The 16563-nt window shown below is 48.9% G+C and overlaps 1 protein-coding gene and 1 pseudogene across 6 annotated transcripts in view; both read right to left on the minus strand.

Moving 5' to 3' along the window:
* The window catches only part of RALGPS2 (Ral GEF with PH domain and SH3 binding motif 2), a 397229-nt gene that overhangs the window by 241434 nt on the left and 139232 nt on the right, over window positions 1-16563 (minus strand). The gene's annotated exons all lie outside the window — the stretch shown is intronic.
* LOC141103960 (5S ribosomal RNA) lies at window positions 2474-2589 on the minus strand (annotated as a pseudogene).

Genomic DNA, 16563 nt, shown 5'->3' on the forward strand with positions numbered 1-16563 from the left:
AAATGTTTAAATGTAAAAAAATTTCTGTATCACTTATTACTTAAGGCTGCTTTCACACTGGAGCGGGCATGCGCTGACGGTAAAACGCTGTTAGTTTTAGCGGCGCTTTACCGTCATTTTAGCGGCGCTATTCGGCTGCTAGCGGGGCGCTTATAACCCAGCTAGCGGCCGAGGAAGGGGTTAAATGCGCCCCTGAAGTGCTGCTGCCGAAACACTTTGCAGCTGCTTCGGCAGCGGTGCGCATTCATTTCAATGGGCAGGAATGGTGGAGCAGCGGTATACACCACTCCAAAGACATCCTGCCAGCGCATCGCCTCAGTGTGAAAGCACTCGGGATATCACACTGAGACTGTAGGGATGCCGTTTTACAGGCACTTTACAGGCGTAATTTTTAGCCCAAAAACGCCTAAAAAAAACGCCCCAGTGTGAAAGGGGTCTAACTGTTAGATTTTATGAGATGAAGGGGGAAAAAAAAAAGAAAAAAAAAAAATCGGCCTAATATATCGGCCCAAAAAAATCGGCATCACATATCGGCCATCGGCCACCGCGATTTCTAAATATCGGCATCGGCCAGAGAAAAACCCATATCGGTCGACCTCTAGTAATTACTATGTGAGATGCCCCAGAGCAATGCCAACTGAGGGGAGGGAGACACAACAAAAGTAGGGCACCATGAGATCAGAGGACTTCTACTGCTGCCTGCAGCACACTGCGCCCAAAGGAGACATCCTCATGTCTTTTTACATCCACCTGATAGAATCTGGTAAATGTATGGATTGAAGACCAAGTTGCGGCCTTGCAGATTTGAGCCATGGAGGCTTAGTGATGCACTGCCCATGAAGCACTAACAGCCCTAGAGGAGTGCGTTTTGATTTGAGAGGGTAAAAACTACCTCTTTAAAACCATAAGCTAGAACGATTACTTGTTGAATCCATTTAGAACAGCAGATTTCCATGCTGCCTGTCCTCTTTTAGGATCTTCAGGCAATACGAACAAAACATCAGTTTTCGGAATCTGAGCAGTCTTTAAGTAGACTGGTCTCACCACATCAAGAGAATGTAGTAATTTTTCTTCCATAGAACAGGGTTCTGGAAAAAAAAAAAAAAAAAGATAGAATATCCTGGTTTAGATAAAAACCTGATACTACCTTCGGTAACAAGTTAAGATGAGGACGCAATACTATCTTATCCTTGTGAACAATAATATGGTTCTTTACAAGAAAAGAGCAGCCAATTCTGATACCCTTCTTGCAGCAGATATGGTTACCAGAAAAAATAGTTTCCTTGTCAAAAAAGGACGGGAATATGTCGCATCAGTCCAAAAAAAAAAAGGCTGTTTTGTAATGCTGCCAAAGTGAAATTCAAGTCCCAAGGGTTCAGGGGTGACCTAACCGGGGATTAAGCCATGTTGCCCCCTGAATAAAGTTACGAGCCAAAGAAAGTGAAGCAAGTGGTCATTGAAATAATACCGATAAGGCCGAGACCTGTACTTAGAAAGCACTCAAGGCCAGCTTTATTTCTCTCCCCATCTGCAGAAAGTCAAGGATTCTACCTTTGACCTATTTCCTGGGGTGCAACTCCTGGTTTCCCCACCAGGAGACATATGCTTCCCAGACTCCATAATATATAATTATAGAGGCCTGCTCCCTTGCATTAACCAAGATAGAAACCACTGAACCTGACAGCCCACGTTTCTTCAGAATGTGGGTCTCAATAGCCAAAACATTAAATTTAGCGTTTGTAAAGTAAGATGGAATACCAGACCTTGCAAAAGAAGGTCTGGCCATGGCGGTAGGGTCCATGGGTCCCCTACTGTCATCTTTACGATCTCTGCATACCAAGATTTCCTGGGCCCCGCTGGGGGCCACAAGAATCACAGACTTCCCTTCCCGCTTGCTCCTGCAAAGAATTCGTGGACGCAGGCAGAATAGGAGGGAATGCATAAATCAGTGAGAACAGATTCCACGGGAATGGCAAGGCATCTGTTCCGCATGCTAGCAGATCCTTTGTTTTTGACACAGAGTTGTCAATTTCTTTGTTGAACCTGGACGTAAAACAGATCTATGTCTGGGGTCTCCCATCTTTCACATATTGACAGGAAGATATCGGAATGAAGGAACCATTCTCCTGAGAACTGCTGGCGACTCAAGTAGTCCGCCTGACAATTTTCTATTCCTAGAATGAAGACCGCCGATAGGCAAAGTACATTTTTTTTTGCCCAAGATATGATTCACCTTTCTCTGGGCCGCACAACTTCTTGTGCTCCCTTGGTGATTAATATAGGCCATTGCTGTGGCAGGACAATACCATAAATTGAACGTTCAGGCCCTCAGAACCAAGTGCGCTGCCTGAATTTCTAGAAATAATGGGCAAGGTCATTTCTGATCTGGGCCACTTCCGTGGTAACTGAAGGAAAGATTTTCCCCTTTGCAGATTTTTGGATATTAACCATAAACTGAGGCTCCGGCGTACCCAGCCTACAGTACCTGGTATTTCCAGGTGGTCCATCCGGGTACTAACCAGGCACGACCCTGCTTAGCCTCCAAGATCAGACGAGATTGGGCGTTTTCAGGGTGATGTGGCCGTAGGCTTTGGAGTCAGACACATTGAGAATCTAGAGCTTGAACCTTTTGTTCCAAGCCGATAGGATAATGTTTTGCAGCAGTCTCAAATGAAACTGAGCATAAGGAACGGCCTCAAATGAAGCCACCATCTTTCCCAACAACCTCATGCAAAGGTGAATAGAAGAATTCATCTTGCTTCGACCACCTAAATCAGTCCTTTATAGCGCAGATCTTTGCCTGGGGCAAGAATACCCTTTTCTGTGTGTACCTATGATCAGACCCAAGTTTCTTAACTCTTTTCATGATTTTAAAGATGATTTCTCTAAGGCTGAGAATCCAACCTAGATATTCCAGGTAGTTGAATGTGGTGACCATACTTTGGTCTAAGCGGGCTACCGACTGGGCTATCAAGAACAGATCGTCCAGGTAAACCATAATCGTTATACCTTGGGCCCTTAATCTGGCTAGAAGAGGGGCCAGAACCTTTGTAAACACTCAAGGTGCAGTAGCTAGACCAGAAAGAGCTACACACTGAAAAATGAAGATTTTCCACCTTGAAAAGTAGATATTACTAGTAAGTGAGGAAATAGGCATATGGAGGTATGAATCTTTGACGTCGATTGACGCCAGAAGTTCTCCTCCTTGTAGGATGGAGATAACTGATTGAATTGACTCCATGCGAAAAAAAGAGTGGTTATATTCAGGAATTGAATTTAGATTTTTGAGATCCAGAATGTCCATTTGGATTTAACCAAACCCCAACCTCTGCTCTTACATGGGGGCCACCATGATCACTTTTTGCCAAAAGATGGTCCAATGCTTGAGAGAAAGACTTTTTTCTCTGGATCCTTAGAAACATCTGATCTGAGAAAATGAGGAGACGGGAACTCTTGGAACTCCGTTTTGTACCTTGGAGCTATTGAGGAAGTCCCCCATTCGTCTTGACACTATTCCTGCGAGATCCTTGAGAACTGCAGAAGAATTCCCCCTATTGAGCGAGCGGTGGAGCCTCCTCATAAGGAGGCTTCAGTATCTTGTAGGTTTCCTCCCCCAAGACCTATTTTGTCCCTGGGATTATCTTGAACCCGACGGCGGAAGCCGTCGTGACTGCCTGAAGGCTGATGCCCCTGGTAGAGAAGGAGCTTTAAAACGAAAATACATTTACTCCTTTTCTTAAATGGCAAAAGGGGTACTTTTTCCCCACTAGAATTTCTTTGGATATATTACCCAAAACATCCCCAAATAGCTGTTTCACCACAAAAAGGAAGACTAACCAGGAGCTTCTGCAAGGTGCTTAGCGAAGGGCGCAAGGCCTGAAGGATAGAATCTCTCATAGCAACTATTGCAAACATAAAGCTGCCAGATCCTGGGCCTGCTGAGCAGGATAACCTTGAACACCTGTTTAAACTGGTCTCTCAAAGATTAAGCAATTACTGTCAGCGCAGGCTGAGACACTCAATCTGCCAGAGAAAAAAGTGTTTTGTTTTTTTTTTAATAGGAATTCCAACTTTTTATCCGTTGGATCCCTAAGCATTTGAGCATTGTCTGCCGGACAAGTCAAACACTTATTCACAGAGGATATAGCAGCATTAATTGCTGGTATACCCTACTTAGTGAAAACTTTAGGAGGGAAAATAATGCTTATCTGGGTGATCCTCTCAGATACAAAAAAGCTTTTCCAACAATGAATGGACAGAAAAAGGCATGCACAGCTTGAGGAGGCTTTAGCAAACCCAAACACTCAGTTAAGGGTACATAAATGTGGTGCGGACCATTCAGCAAGAAATTGCACCATCAATCTTAAGATTGAAACAGCTGATTCTCCCGCATTTGACACCTCAGAAGAGAAGTCATCAGCCTCACCATGGTCCCCTGAGGGAATTTGTCTTCTCCCGCCCCTAGTTCCTCAGTTTGAGGGTCCTGGGCAATAGAAGAGAACCTGTCGCATTTTGACCTACACTGGGAATGCGATTAAAGTCGCTAAATTTTTTTTTTTAAAACCTATCATGGCTGAGGAAAAAAAGATCTTTTTAGTAAAATAAACAGGGGCTGCAGTGGTGAAAACAGCTGCAAACATTTGATGGCCCCGATGCTCACTGACCAGCCACCCCCTCTCAGGGGAGGATGCCATTTGTAGAGATAAGTAGGCTTTCCAGAGCTTGATGGAAACCTTTAGCTCTTTTTTAGGGGTGTTTCAACCCCCCCTTCTGACCTTAGCCCGATGCACAAAGCAGAGGTACTACCAGAAGAAATCACATCCACTGCTTGAGCAATAGTCCAGCCACTGCTATTAATGCTCAGCCTGATGCAATAGTAAATGTGTCAAATAGGAAATGCCTCTTTCATGCTCCTCTTTGCTCTTATGTCTCTCTGACAATTTTGCAGCCAGCACAAATGGAGTCTTTTTTTTTTTTAAAAACACACTCCCGTGTTGGTGGACGCCAATGCCACACTAAGCCCGCCCCCAACTCGCATCACGCTCCCCTCCTTTCTCTTTAAAAAAAAAAAAAAAGTTTTCCCGTGCAAGCACGGGCCTCCGATCCTGACGGGATCAGCTTGTGAGTGAGGAAGGGATGGCGTGGAGGAGACCTGGAAGCCGCCGCCAATATGGGGCAGTGAAAGAAACCGGCATTGCCTATCATTTTTAGTTCTCCCTTATACTCAGCCTCATGAAGAGGGGAAGAGTTCAGCCCAGGTGAGGGTGTCTGGAGGCGTCTTACTGGTCTGCCTGCTAGCCGAAGGAAAAAGTCTGCTGCTTCTGTGACACAGCGTGATCTCTGAGCAAAGCATGAGAAGGTACGTGCTCCATAAAGACCCCAGTGGTGACACTTGGACATGACAACATTTACCCTAAAGGAGACATTTCATAAGAAAGTAAAAATTCCTTAGAGAACTCCACTTGCCTTTCCCACCGCAGGGTTTTCTGCACTAAAACCAACAGACCCAATCATCACCCTTCACGGTGGGTTCCGTTAAACCTTCAGGAACCGGGGACCCTCGGCGAACCCACAATCCTGGACCTGTAATAGCACCCTGCCGTTTCTTCAGATACAAGGCCCGGGCACCATTCAATTTGACCTAAAAGACACTTTGAATGGATCCGGCTGCATAGCTAGCCCCAGCAAAGATTGCTCCAGTGGATCTCAGCACATCTTCACTCGTGACCAACAGCTTAAGACAGTGGCGAAAAAAAACTGAGATGCTGCCGGTATGGGAGGGATTATAAAGGGAGACAACTTCCTGTTTAGGGTGTGCCAGTGTCCAGCACCTGAAGGTAGACTATAACCCACATAGTAATTACTATGGCTCGGTGTGATATATTAGACAGCAAGTGACCAGGTTGTCCATGAAGTTAATGCGCTGAAAGCAGGAAAAAAATGGATTTGAGCGACTTTGATATAGGCCAAATTGTAATAGCTAAATGACTGTATAAGAGCAACACCAAAACTTCAGCTCTTGTAGGATGTTCCTGATCTGCAGCAGTAAAGACCTACAAAAAGTGATCCAAGGAAGGAAAACTGCCCACTTCACTTCACTGCCCACTGGAGACCGGGTCATGGGCAGTGAAGGCTCACTCATGCACATGGGAAGCTAAGGCTAGCCTATGTGGTCCGATCCAATAAAGATATTGTAGCTCAAATTGATGAAAATGTTAATGCTGGTTTCCAATATAAGGGTGTCAGAACACACAATGTTCTGACACCCTGACACACAGTTTGTTGCGTATGGGGCAGCGTAGCCACCGATAGGTCAGGGTACCCATGCTGACCTGTTTTCACAGCCCTAAATTACCTACAATGGGCACGTGAGCATAAAAACGGACCATGGAGCAATGAAAGGTGTCCTGGTTTGAGTAATCATGTTTTCTTTTACATAAGGTGGATGGCCAGGTGCGTTGGTATCGCGTACCCGGGGAAGAGATGGCACCAGGATACACTATGGGAAGAAGGCAAGATAGCGGAGGCAGTGTGATACTTTGGGCAATGTCTTGCTGAGAAACCTTTGGTCCTGCCATTCATGTGAACATGGTTCTGACCAAGTCCACCCCTTAATGGAAACTCTATTGTGTGATGGCAGTGGCCTCTAAGCATGTGCCCTGCCACACTGCAAAAAAGGTTCAAGAATAGCTTAAGGAACACACCAAGTTTGAGGTGCTGACTTGCCCTCCAAATTTCAATCCAATCAAGCATCTGTGGGGATGTGCTGGAAAAACAAGTCCGATCCATGGAGGCCATCCCCCGGTCAAAACACAATAGCTCAGAGGGAGAGATCGCTATACTAAGTTTACATAGTTAGTACACCGGCTCTGACCGAATCGGACCGTTTTTTTCATTCAACCCCCTGGGTTGAACAAAGGAAAAAGCCCAGCATGTACCAGGCTTTATTCACTCACTTTTAAAGGGTAAGTTTACCTTTATAGAAAAATCTGTAAGGTGAACTTACACAGGACCCCCTCCTCAGCCCCAAACCCCCCCCCGCCCCCCAAAATCCCGCTGACATGGCAATTTCCCCTTCTGAGCCCTGCTATAGCCGCGCCATGGCTCTGGGTCTTAGAAATCCCTGCAGCTTAATCTCCAAAACGTTTAGGCGCATTCCAATTGGTCGGCAAGGTCACATAGGTGGCACCAACCAACCAGAACCCGCGTAGCCCGACCTGTCAGCGGGGAAGAAGAGTGAAAGCTGCAGGGTTTTCTAAGCCCTGAACCTGTGACGTAGCTATAGCAGGGCTCAGAACGGGAGATTACCGTGCTCCAGGTCAGCGGGACCAGGGGGGGGGGTTGCTGGTGAGGAGGGGGTCCTGTGTAAGTTCACCTTACATATTTTTCTGTAAAGGTGAACTTACACTTTAACTGATTAGGAGTTTACAAAAGATGACTAATAAAACAGATTTAGGGGCTTGTGTTAATCCTCGTTCTCACAGGGTGTGCAGTACCATACGCCCATGCAAGGTCGTGTTTACCTGAACAGGCAGTCCCATTGTTCCATATTGCAGGCAGTCCCATTGATCTATATTGAGACACAGCGGCTGTGCCTCAATATGACATCCATGTGGGTGGCGGTCCTCAGACGCAGACCGCACGAGTCCAGTGACCGTACCACATGGATGTCATATTGGGACACAGCAGCTGTCACTGTGTCCCAGTACACATCAATGGGACTGCCTGCAAAAGGAATGCATGGGACACCTGTGCAGGTAAACACGGCCCTGCAAGGGCCTGCAGTATTGTAAGCCATGTGTGGATGCGGCTTTAGACTCATTAAAAAAATTAATCCTCAAAGCATACAGAAATGCATTAAACTATTTTTAAACCTGCCTAGAGTTCAGCTGTAGGCCTCTTGCCATTTTCATCATCTGATGAACTACAGAGCAATTGGGTAAACATAAAAATTTTTTTTAGATTGCAACAGTTAGACAGGATATTATTATTGCAGCCTCAGGCAATACTCAACGTAACTTCCATTAGGCTCCTGACTTTATATGGTAAAACAGCATATCGTGACAGCTAAGGATAGAACAGGATGCGTGTATCAGGATGATGGCCTGGACTCGGCTGGACAGGATGACAGCAATTTATCTTCTACAATATATAACGATTTACAAGACAAGTAAAGCCGTACTCCTCGGTGGTAAAAGGTTACAAGATTATGTTCACTGCATAAAAGGTCTTCTCATGTCATTGCATAATATATATATATATATATATATATATATATATATATACACACATACATACACACACACACACAGTGGGGACTGAGAGTAATCACACCCCCTTAAATTTTTCACTCTTGTTATATTACAGCCATTTGCTAAAATCATTTAAGTTCATTTTTTTCCTCAATGTACACACAGCACCCCATTATTGACAGAAAAAAACAGAATTGTTGACATTTTTGCAGATTAAAAAAGAAAAAAATGAAATATTACATGGTCCTAAGTATTCAGACCCTTTGCTGTGACACTCATATTTAACTCAGGTGCTGTCCATTTCTTCTGATCATCCTTGAGATGGTTCTACACCTTCATTTGAGTCCAGCTGTGTTTAATTATACTGATTGGACTTGATTAGGAAAGCCACACACCTGTCTATATAAGACCTTACAGCTCACAGTGCATGTCAGAGCAAATGAGAATGAGGTCAAAGGAACTGCCTGAAGAGCTCAGACAGAATAGTGGCAAGGCACAGATCTGGCCAAGGTTACAAAAAAATTACTGCTGCACTTAAGGTTCCTAAGAGCACAGTGGCCTCCATAATCCTTAAATGGAAGACGTTTGGGACGACCAGAACCCTTCCTAGAGCTGGCCGTCCGGCCAAACTGAGCTATGGGGGGGGGGGAGCTTTGGTGAGAGAGGTAAAGAAGAACCCAAAGATCACTGTGGCTGAGCTCCAGAGATGCAGTCGGGAGATGGGAGAAAGTTGTAGAAAGTCAACCATCACTGCAGCCCTCCATCAGTCGGGGCTTTATGGCAGAGTGGCCCGACGGAAGCCTCTCAGTGCAAGACACATGAAAGCCTGCATGGAGTTTGCAAAAAAAAAAAAACACCTAAAGGATTCCAAGATGGTGAGAAATAAGATTTTCTGGTCTGATGAGACCAAGATAAAACTTTTTGGCCTTAATTCTAAGCGGTATGTGTGGAGAAAACCAGGCACTGCTCATCACCTGTCCAATACAGTCCTAACAGTGAAGCATGGTGGTGGCAGCATCATGCTGTGGGGATGTGCTTCAGCTGCAGGGACAGGACGACTGGTTGCAATCGAGGGAAAGATGAATGCGGTCAAGTACAGGGATATCCTGGATGAAAACCTTCTCCACAGTGCTCAGGACCTCAGACTGGGCCGAAGGTTTACCTTCCAACAAGACAATGACCCTAAGCACACAGCTTAAATAACAAAGGAGTGGCTTCACAACAACTCCGTGACTGTTCTTGAATGGCCCAGCCAGAGCCCTGACTTAAACCCAACTGAGCATCGCTGAAGAGACCTAAAAATGGCTGTCCACCAATGTTTACCATCCAACCTGACAGAACTTGAGAGGATCTGCAAGGAGGAATGGCAGAGGATCCCCAAATCCAGGTGTGAAAAACTTGTTGCATCTTTCCCCAAAAAGACTCATGGCTGTATTAGATCAAAAGGGTGCTTCTACTAAATACTGAGCAAAGGGTCTGAATACTCAGGACCATGTGATATTTCAGTTTTTCTTGTTTAACCACTTAACAACCGGCCCATAGCCAAATGAAGGCTACAGGGCGGTTGCTTAACTCTGGGAGGGCGTACAGTGATGTCCCAGAATTCTGCTCTCGCACGCCCCCTGGGGCGCGCACCCGAGAGCATCCGAGACCGCCGGGTCCAGATGACCCGGCGCATCACGGATCTCAGTAAATGGCCGCTAATCGTTTACCAAGTGATCGCATCACATGTAAACAAACCGGCGTCATCTCATGACGCCGATTCCTCTCCTCCCCTCTGTGTACCGATCGGTACACTGTGAGCAGAGAGGGGGAGAGATCGGATGGCAGCAGCGCTGTGGGCTGCATCTGCAATGCCCCCAATACTCTGCAATGCCCCCAGCCGGCCATACTCTGCAATGCCCCCAGCCGGCCATACTCTGCAATGCCCCCAGCCGGCCATACTCTGCAATGCCCCCAGCCGGCCATACTCTGCAATGCCCCCAGCCAGCCATACTCTGCAATGCCCCCAGCCAGCCATACTCTGCAATGCCCCCAGCCAGCCATACTCTGCAATGCCCCCAGCCAGCCATACTCTGCAATGCCCCCAGCCAGCCATACTCTGCAATGCCCCCAGCCAGCCATACTCTGCAATGCCCCCAGCCAGCCATACTCTGCAATGCCCCCAGCCAGCCATACTCTGCAATGCCCCCAGCCAGCCATACTCTGCAATGCCCCCAGCCAGCCATACTCTGCAATGCCCCCAGCCAGCCATACTCTGCAATGCCCCCAGCCAGCCATACTCTGCAATGCCCCCAGCCAGCCATACTCTGCAATGCCCCCAGCCAGCCATACTCTGCAATGCCCCCAGCCAGCCATACTCTGCAATGCCCCCAGCCAGCCATACTCTGCAATGCCCCCAGCCAGCCATACTCTGCAATGCCCCCAGCCAGCCATACTCTGCAATGCCCCCAGCCAGCCATACTCTGCAATGCCCCCAGCCAGCCATACTCTGCAATGCCCCCAGCCAGCCATACTCTGCAATGCCCCCAGCCAGCCATACTCTGCAATGCCCCCAGCCAGCCATACTCTGCAATGCCCCCAGCCAGCCATACTCTGCAATGCCCCCAGCCAGCCATACTCTGCAATGCCCCCAGCCAGCCATACTCTGCAATGCCCCCAGCCAGCCATACTCTGCAATGCCCCCAGCCAGCCATACTCTGCAATGCCCCCAGCCAGCCATACTCTGCAATGCCCCCAGCCAGCCATACTCTGCAATGCCCCCAGCCAGCCATACTCTGCAATGCCCCCAGCCAGCCATACTCTGCAATGCCCCCAGCCAGCCATACTCTGCAATGCCCCCAGCCAGCCATACTCTGCAATGCCCCCAGCCAGCCATACTCTGCAATGCCCCCAGCCAGCCATACTCTGCAATGCCCCCAGCCAGCCATACTCTGCAATGCCCCCAGCCAGCCATACTCTGCAATGCCCCCAGCCAGCCATACTCTGCAATGCCCCCAGCCAGCCATACTCTGCAATGCCCCCAGCCAGCCATACTCTGCAATGCCCCCAGCCAGCCATACTCTGCAATGCCCCCAGCCAGCCATACTCTGCAATGCCCCCAGCCAGCCATACTCTGCAATGCCCCCAGCCAGCCATACTCTGCAATGCCCCCAGCCAGCCATACTCTGCAATGCCCCCAGCCAGCCATACTCTGCAATGCCCCCAGCCAGCCATACTCTGCAATGCCCCCAGCCAGCCATACTCTGCAATGCCCCCAGCCAGCCATACTCTGCAATGCCCCCAGCCAGCCATACTCTGCAATGCCCCCAGCCAGCCATACTCTGCAATGCCCCCAGCCAGCCATACTCTGCAATGCCCCCAGCCAGCCATACTCTGCAATGCCCCCAGCCAGCCATACTCTGCAATGCCCCCAGCCAGCCATACTCTGCAATGCCCCCAGCCAGCCATACTCTGCAATGCCCCCAGCCAGCCATACTCTGCAATGCCCCCAGCCAGCCATACTCTGCAATGCCCCCAGCCAGCCATACTCTGCAATGCCCCCAGCCAGCCATACTCTGCAATGCCCCCAGCCAGCCATACTCTGCAATGCCCCCAGCCAGCCATACTCTGCAATGCCCCCAGCCAGCCATACTCTGCAATGCCCCCAGCCAGCCATACTCTGCAATGCCCCCAGCCAGCCATACTCTGCAATGCCCCCAGCCAGCCATACTCTGCAATGCCCCCAGCCAGCCATACTCTGCAATGCCCCCAGCCAGCCATACTCTGCAATGCCCCCAGCCAGCCATACTCTGCAATGCCCCCAGCCAGCCATACTCTGCAATGCCCCCAGCCAGCCATACTCTGCAATGCCCCCAGCCAGCCATACTCTGCAATGCCCCCAGCCAGCCATACTCTGCAATGCCCCCAGCCAGCCATACTCTGCAATGCCCCCAGCCAGCCATACTCTGCAATGCCCCCAGCCAGCCATACTCTGCAATGCCCCCAGCCAGCCATACTCTGCAATGCCCCCAGCCAGCCATACTCTGCAATGCCCCCAGCCAGCCATACTCTGCAATGCCCCCAGCCAGCCATACTCTGCAATGCCCCCAGCCAGCCATACTCTGCAATGCCCCCAGCCAGCCATACTCTGCAATGCCCCCAGCCAGCCATACTCTGCAATGCCCCCAGCCAGCCATACTCTGCAATGCCCCCAGCCAGCCATACTCTGCAATGCCCCCAGCCAGCCATACTCTGCAATGCCCCCAGCCAGCCATACTCTGCAATGCCCCCAGCCAGCCATACTCTGCAATGCCCCCAGCCAGCCATACTCTGCAATGCCCCCAGCCAGCCATACTCTGCAATGCCCCCAGCCAGCCATACTCTGCAATGCCCCCAGCCAGCCATACTCTGCAATGCCCCCAGCCAGCCATACTCTGCAATGCCCCCAGCCAGCCATACTCTGCAATGCCCCCAGCCAGCCATACTCTGCAATGCCCCCAGCCAGCCATACTCTGCAATGCCCCCAGCCAGCCATACTCTGCAATGCCCCCAGCCAGCCATACTCTGCAATGCCCCCAGCCAGCCATACTCTGCAATGCCCCCAGCCAGCCATACTCTGCAATGCCCCCAGCCAGCCATACTCTGCAATGCCCCCAGCCAGCCATACTCTGCAATGCCCCCAGCCAGCCATACTCTGCAATGCCCCCAGCCAGCCATACTCTGCAATGCCCCCAGCCAGCCATACTCTGCAATGCCCCCAGCCAGCCATACTCTGCAATGCCCCCAGCCAGCCATACTCTGCAATGCCCCCAGCCAGCCATACTCTGCAATGCCCCCAGCCAGCCATACTCTGCAATGCCCCCAGCCAGCCATACTCTGCAATGCCCCCAGCCAGCCATACTCTGCAATGCCCCCAGCCAGCCATACTCTGCAATGCCCCCAGCCAGCCATACTCTGCAATGCCCCCAGCCAGCCATACTCTGCAATGCCCCCAGCCAGCCATACTCTGCAATGCCCCCAGCCAGCCATACTCTGCAATGCCCCCAGCCAGCCATACTCTGCAATGCCCCCAGCCAGCCATACTCTGCAATGCCCCCAGCCAGCCATACTCTGCAATGCCCCCAGCCAGCCATACTCTGCAATGCCCCCAGCCAGCCATACTCTGCAATGCCCCCAGCCAGCCATACTCTGCAATGCCCCCAGCCAGCCATACTCTGCAATGCCCCCAGCCAGCCATACTCTGCAATGCCCCCAGCCAGCCATACTCTGCAATGCCCCCAGCCAGCCATACTCTGCAATGCCCCCAGCCAGCCATACTCTGCAATGCCCCCAGCCAGCCATACTCTGCAATGCCCCCAGCCAGCCATACTCTGCAATGCCCCCAGCCAGCCATACTCTGCAATGCCCCCAGCCAGCCATACTCTGCAATGCCCCCAGCCAGCCATACTCTGCAATGCCCCCAGCCAGCCATACTCTGCAATGCCCCCAGCCAGCCATACTCTGCAATGCCCCCAGCCAGCCATACTCTGCAATGCCCCCAGCCAGCCATACTCTGCAATGCCCCCAGCCAGCCATACTCTGCAATGCCCCCAGCCAGCCATACTCTGCAATGCCCCCAGCCAGCCATACTCTGCAATGCCCCCAGCCAGCCATACTCTGCAATGCCCCCAGCCAGCCATACTCTGCAATGCCCCCAGCCAGCCATACTCTGCAATGCCCCCAGCCAGCCATACTCTGCAATGCCCCCAGCCAGCCATACTCTGCAATGCCCCCAGCCAGCCATACTCTGCAATGCCCCCAGCCAGCCATACTCTGCAATGCCCCCAGCCAGCCATACTCTGCAATGCCCCCAGCCAGCCATACTCTGCAATGCCCCCAGCCAGCCATACTCTGCAATGCCCCCAGCCAGCCATACTCTGCAATGCCCCCAGCCAGCCATACTCTGCAATGCCCCCAGCCAGCCATACTCTGCAATGCCCCCAGCCAGCCATACTCTGCAATGCCCCCAGCCAGCCATACTCTGCAATACCCTACACCATAAGAACGATCATAGCGGCTGTTACACTGCTTGATCGTTCTTACGGGAGGCAAGAGCGTATGCCCCCCCCCCCACCCTCCGGTGTTTCTGCCGACTCACCGCTACGATTGAAGCCAGGATCTTTTTTTTTTATTATTATTTCAGGCTTCCTAGCCTAGAGGTGAGATGTGGGGTCTTATTGACCCCATATCTCACTGTAAAGAGGACCGGTCATGCCATATTCCTATTACAAGAGATGTTTACATTCCTTGTAATAGGAATAAAAGTGATCAAAAAATATTTTTGTTGGAAAAAAGCGTCAAACTAAAATAAAGTAAAATGAATTAAAAAAAAAAAAAAAAAAATTTAAAGTCCCCCTGTCCCCGTGTGCTCGCTTGCAGAAGCGAACGCATACGCAAGTCCCGCCCACATATGAAAACGGTGTTCAAACCACACGTGAGGTATCGCTGCGATCGGTAGAGCGAGCGCCCTAGACCTCCTCTGTAACTGAAAACATGTAACCAGTAAAAAATTTTAAAGCGTCGCCTATGGGGATTTTTAAGTAGCAAAGTTTGCTGCCATTCCACAAGCGTGTGCAATTTTGAAAGGTGACATGTTAGGTATCTATTTACTCGGCATAACCTCATCTTTTACATTATGCAAAACACTGGGCTAACTGTACTGTTTTGGTTTTTTTAAAAGCACAAAACTTTTTTTCCAAAAAAAACGCATTAGAAAAATTGCTGCGCAAATATCGAGATAAAAAGTTGCAATGACCGCCATTGTATTCTCTAGTTCTCTAGGGTCTTTGCTAGAAAATTACATAGAACCCCAAAACATTATATATTTTTTTTAGCAAATAAATGATGATTTTTACATGTAGGAGAGAAATGTCAGAATTGACCTGCGTGCTCCAGATTGCCTGAAGGTGCTCCCCTGCATGTTGGGCTGTCTGTATGTGGCCACGCTGTGTAAAAGTCTCACACATGAGGTATCGCCATACTCAGGAGAAATAGCAGAATGTGTTTTGGGGTGTGATTTGTGGTATGCATATGCTGTGTGTGAGAAATAACCTGCTAATATGACAATTTTGTGAGGAAAAAAAAACAACTTGATTTTGCAAGGAATTGTGGGAAAAAATGACAACTTTAAAAAAACTCACCATGCATCTTTCTAAATACCTTGGAATGTCTTCTTTCCAAAAAGGGGTCATGTGGGGGGTATTTGTACTTTTCTGGCATGTTAGGGTCTCAAGAATTGATAGGCCGTCAGTAATTCAGGTGTGATCAATTTTCAGATATTGGCACCATAGCTTTTGGACTCTATAACTTTCACAAAGACCAAAAAATATCCACCGATTTGGGTTATTTTTACCAAAGATAAGTAGCGGTATAAATTTTGGCCAAAATATATGAAGAAAAATTACTAATTTGAAAAATTTTATAACAAACGAAGAAAAATGCATTTTTTTTTTTACAGATTTTTCAGTCTTTTTTCTTTTGTAGCGCAAAAAATAAAGAACCCAGCGGTGATTAAATACCACCAAAAGAAAGCTCCATTTGTGTGAAAAAAGGACAAAAAATTCATATAGATACAGTGTTGCATGACTTAGTAATTGTCATTCAAAATCTGAGAGCACCAAAAGCTGAAAACTGGTCTGGTTATTAAGGGGGTTTAAGTGCCCAGTGGTCAAGTGGTTAATAAATCTGCAAAAATCAACAATTCTGTGTTTTTCTGTCAATATGGGGTGCTGTGTGTACATTAATGAGAGAAAAAATGAACTTAAATGATTTTAGCAAATGGCTGCAATATAACAAAGTGAAACATTTAAGGGGGTCTGAATACTTTCCGTCCCCACTGTATATACACACACATACATATATACATACACACACTGAATTTGAAAGCATGCCATGAAACTGACCTGAATGGGAACTGCAGGGTAGCACGTAAAATAATGTACTAAAGTCAGATTTTTTTTTTGCACATATAGGAGGAGAAGGTCCTTTCGTGATCATACATTAATTTCTGCATTATCCTGCAGTATGTTTACAAAATGCTGAACAATGCCTCAAACAGGGGCGGATCCAGGGGGGGGGGCAACAGGGCAATTGCCCCCTCCGAGAAATTCATGATTGTCAGGACAGTCAGTCAGTGAATGAGTGAGCGGGCGGGAGCCGGAGGACGAGTGTGCGGGTTATCGAGCGGGCGGGCCAGTCAGCGGGGGTCGGTAGGTGAGAGAGAGCCTGAGCGGCAGGTCGGCAGATGAGTGAGGGGGGTTGACAGGTGAGTCTGCCTGCGGGTGTTCAGGAG

The sequence above is a fragment of the Aquarana catesbeiana genome, linkage group LG07, assembly GCF_042186555.1.
Source record: "Aquarana catesbeiana isolate 2022-GZ linkage group LG07, ASM4218655v1, whole genome shotgun sequence".
NCBI classification, from domain to species: Eukaryota; Metazoa; Chordata; class Amphibia; order Anura; family Ranidae; genus Aquarana; species Aquarana catesbeiana.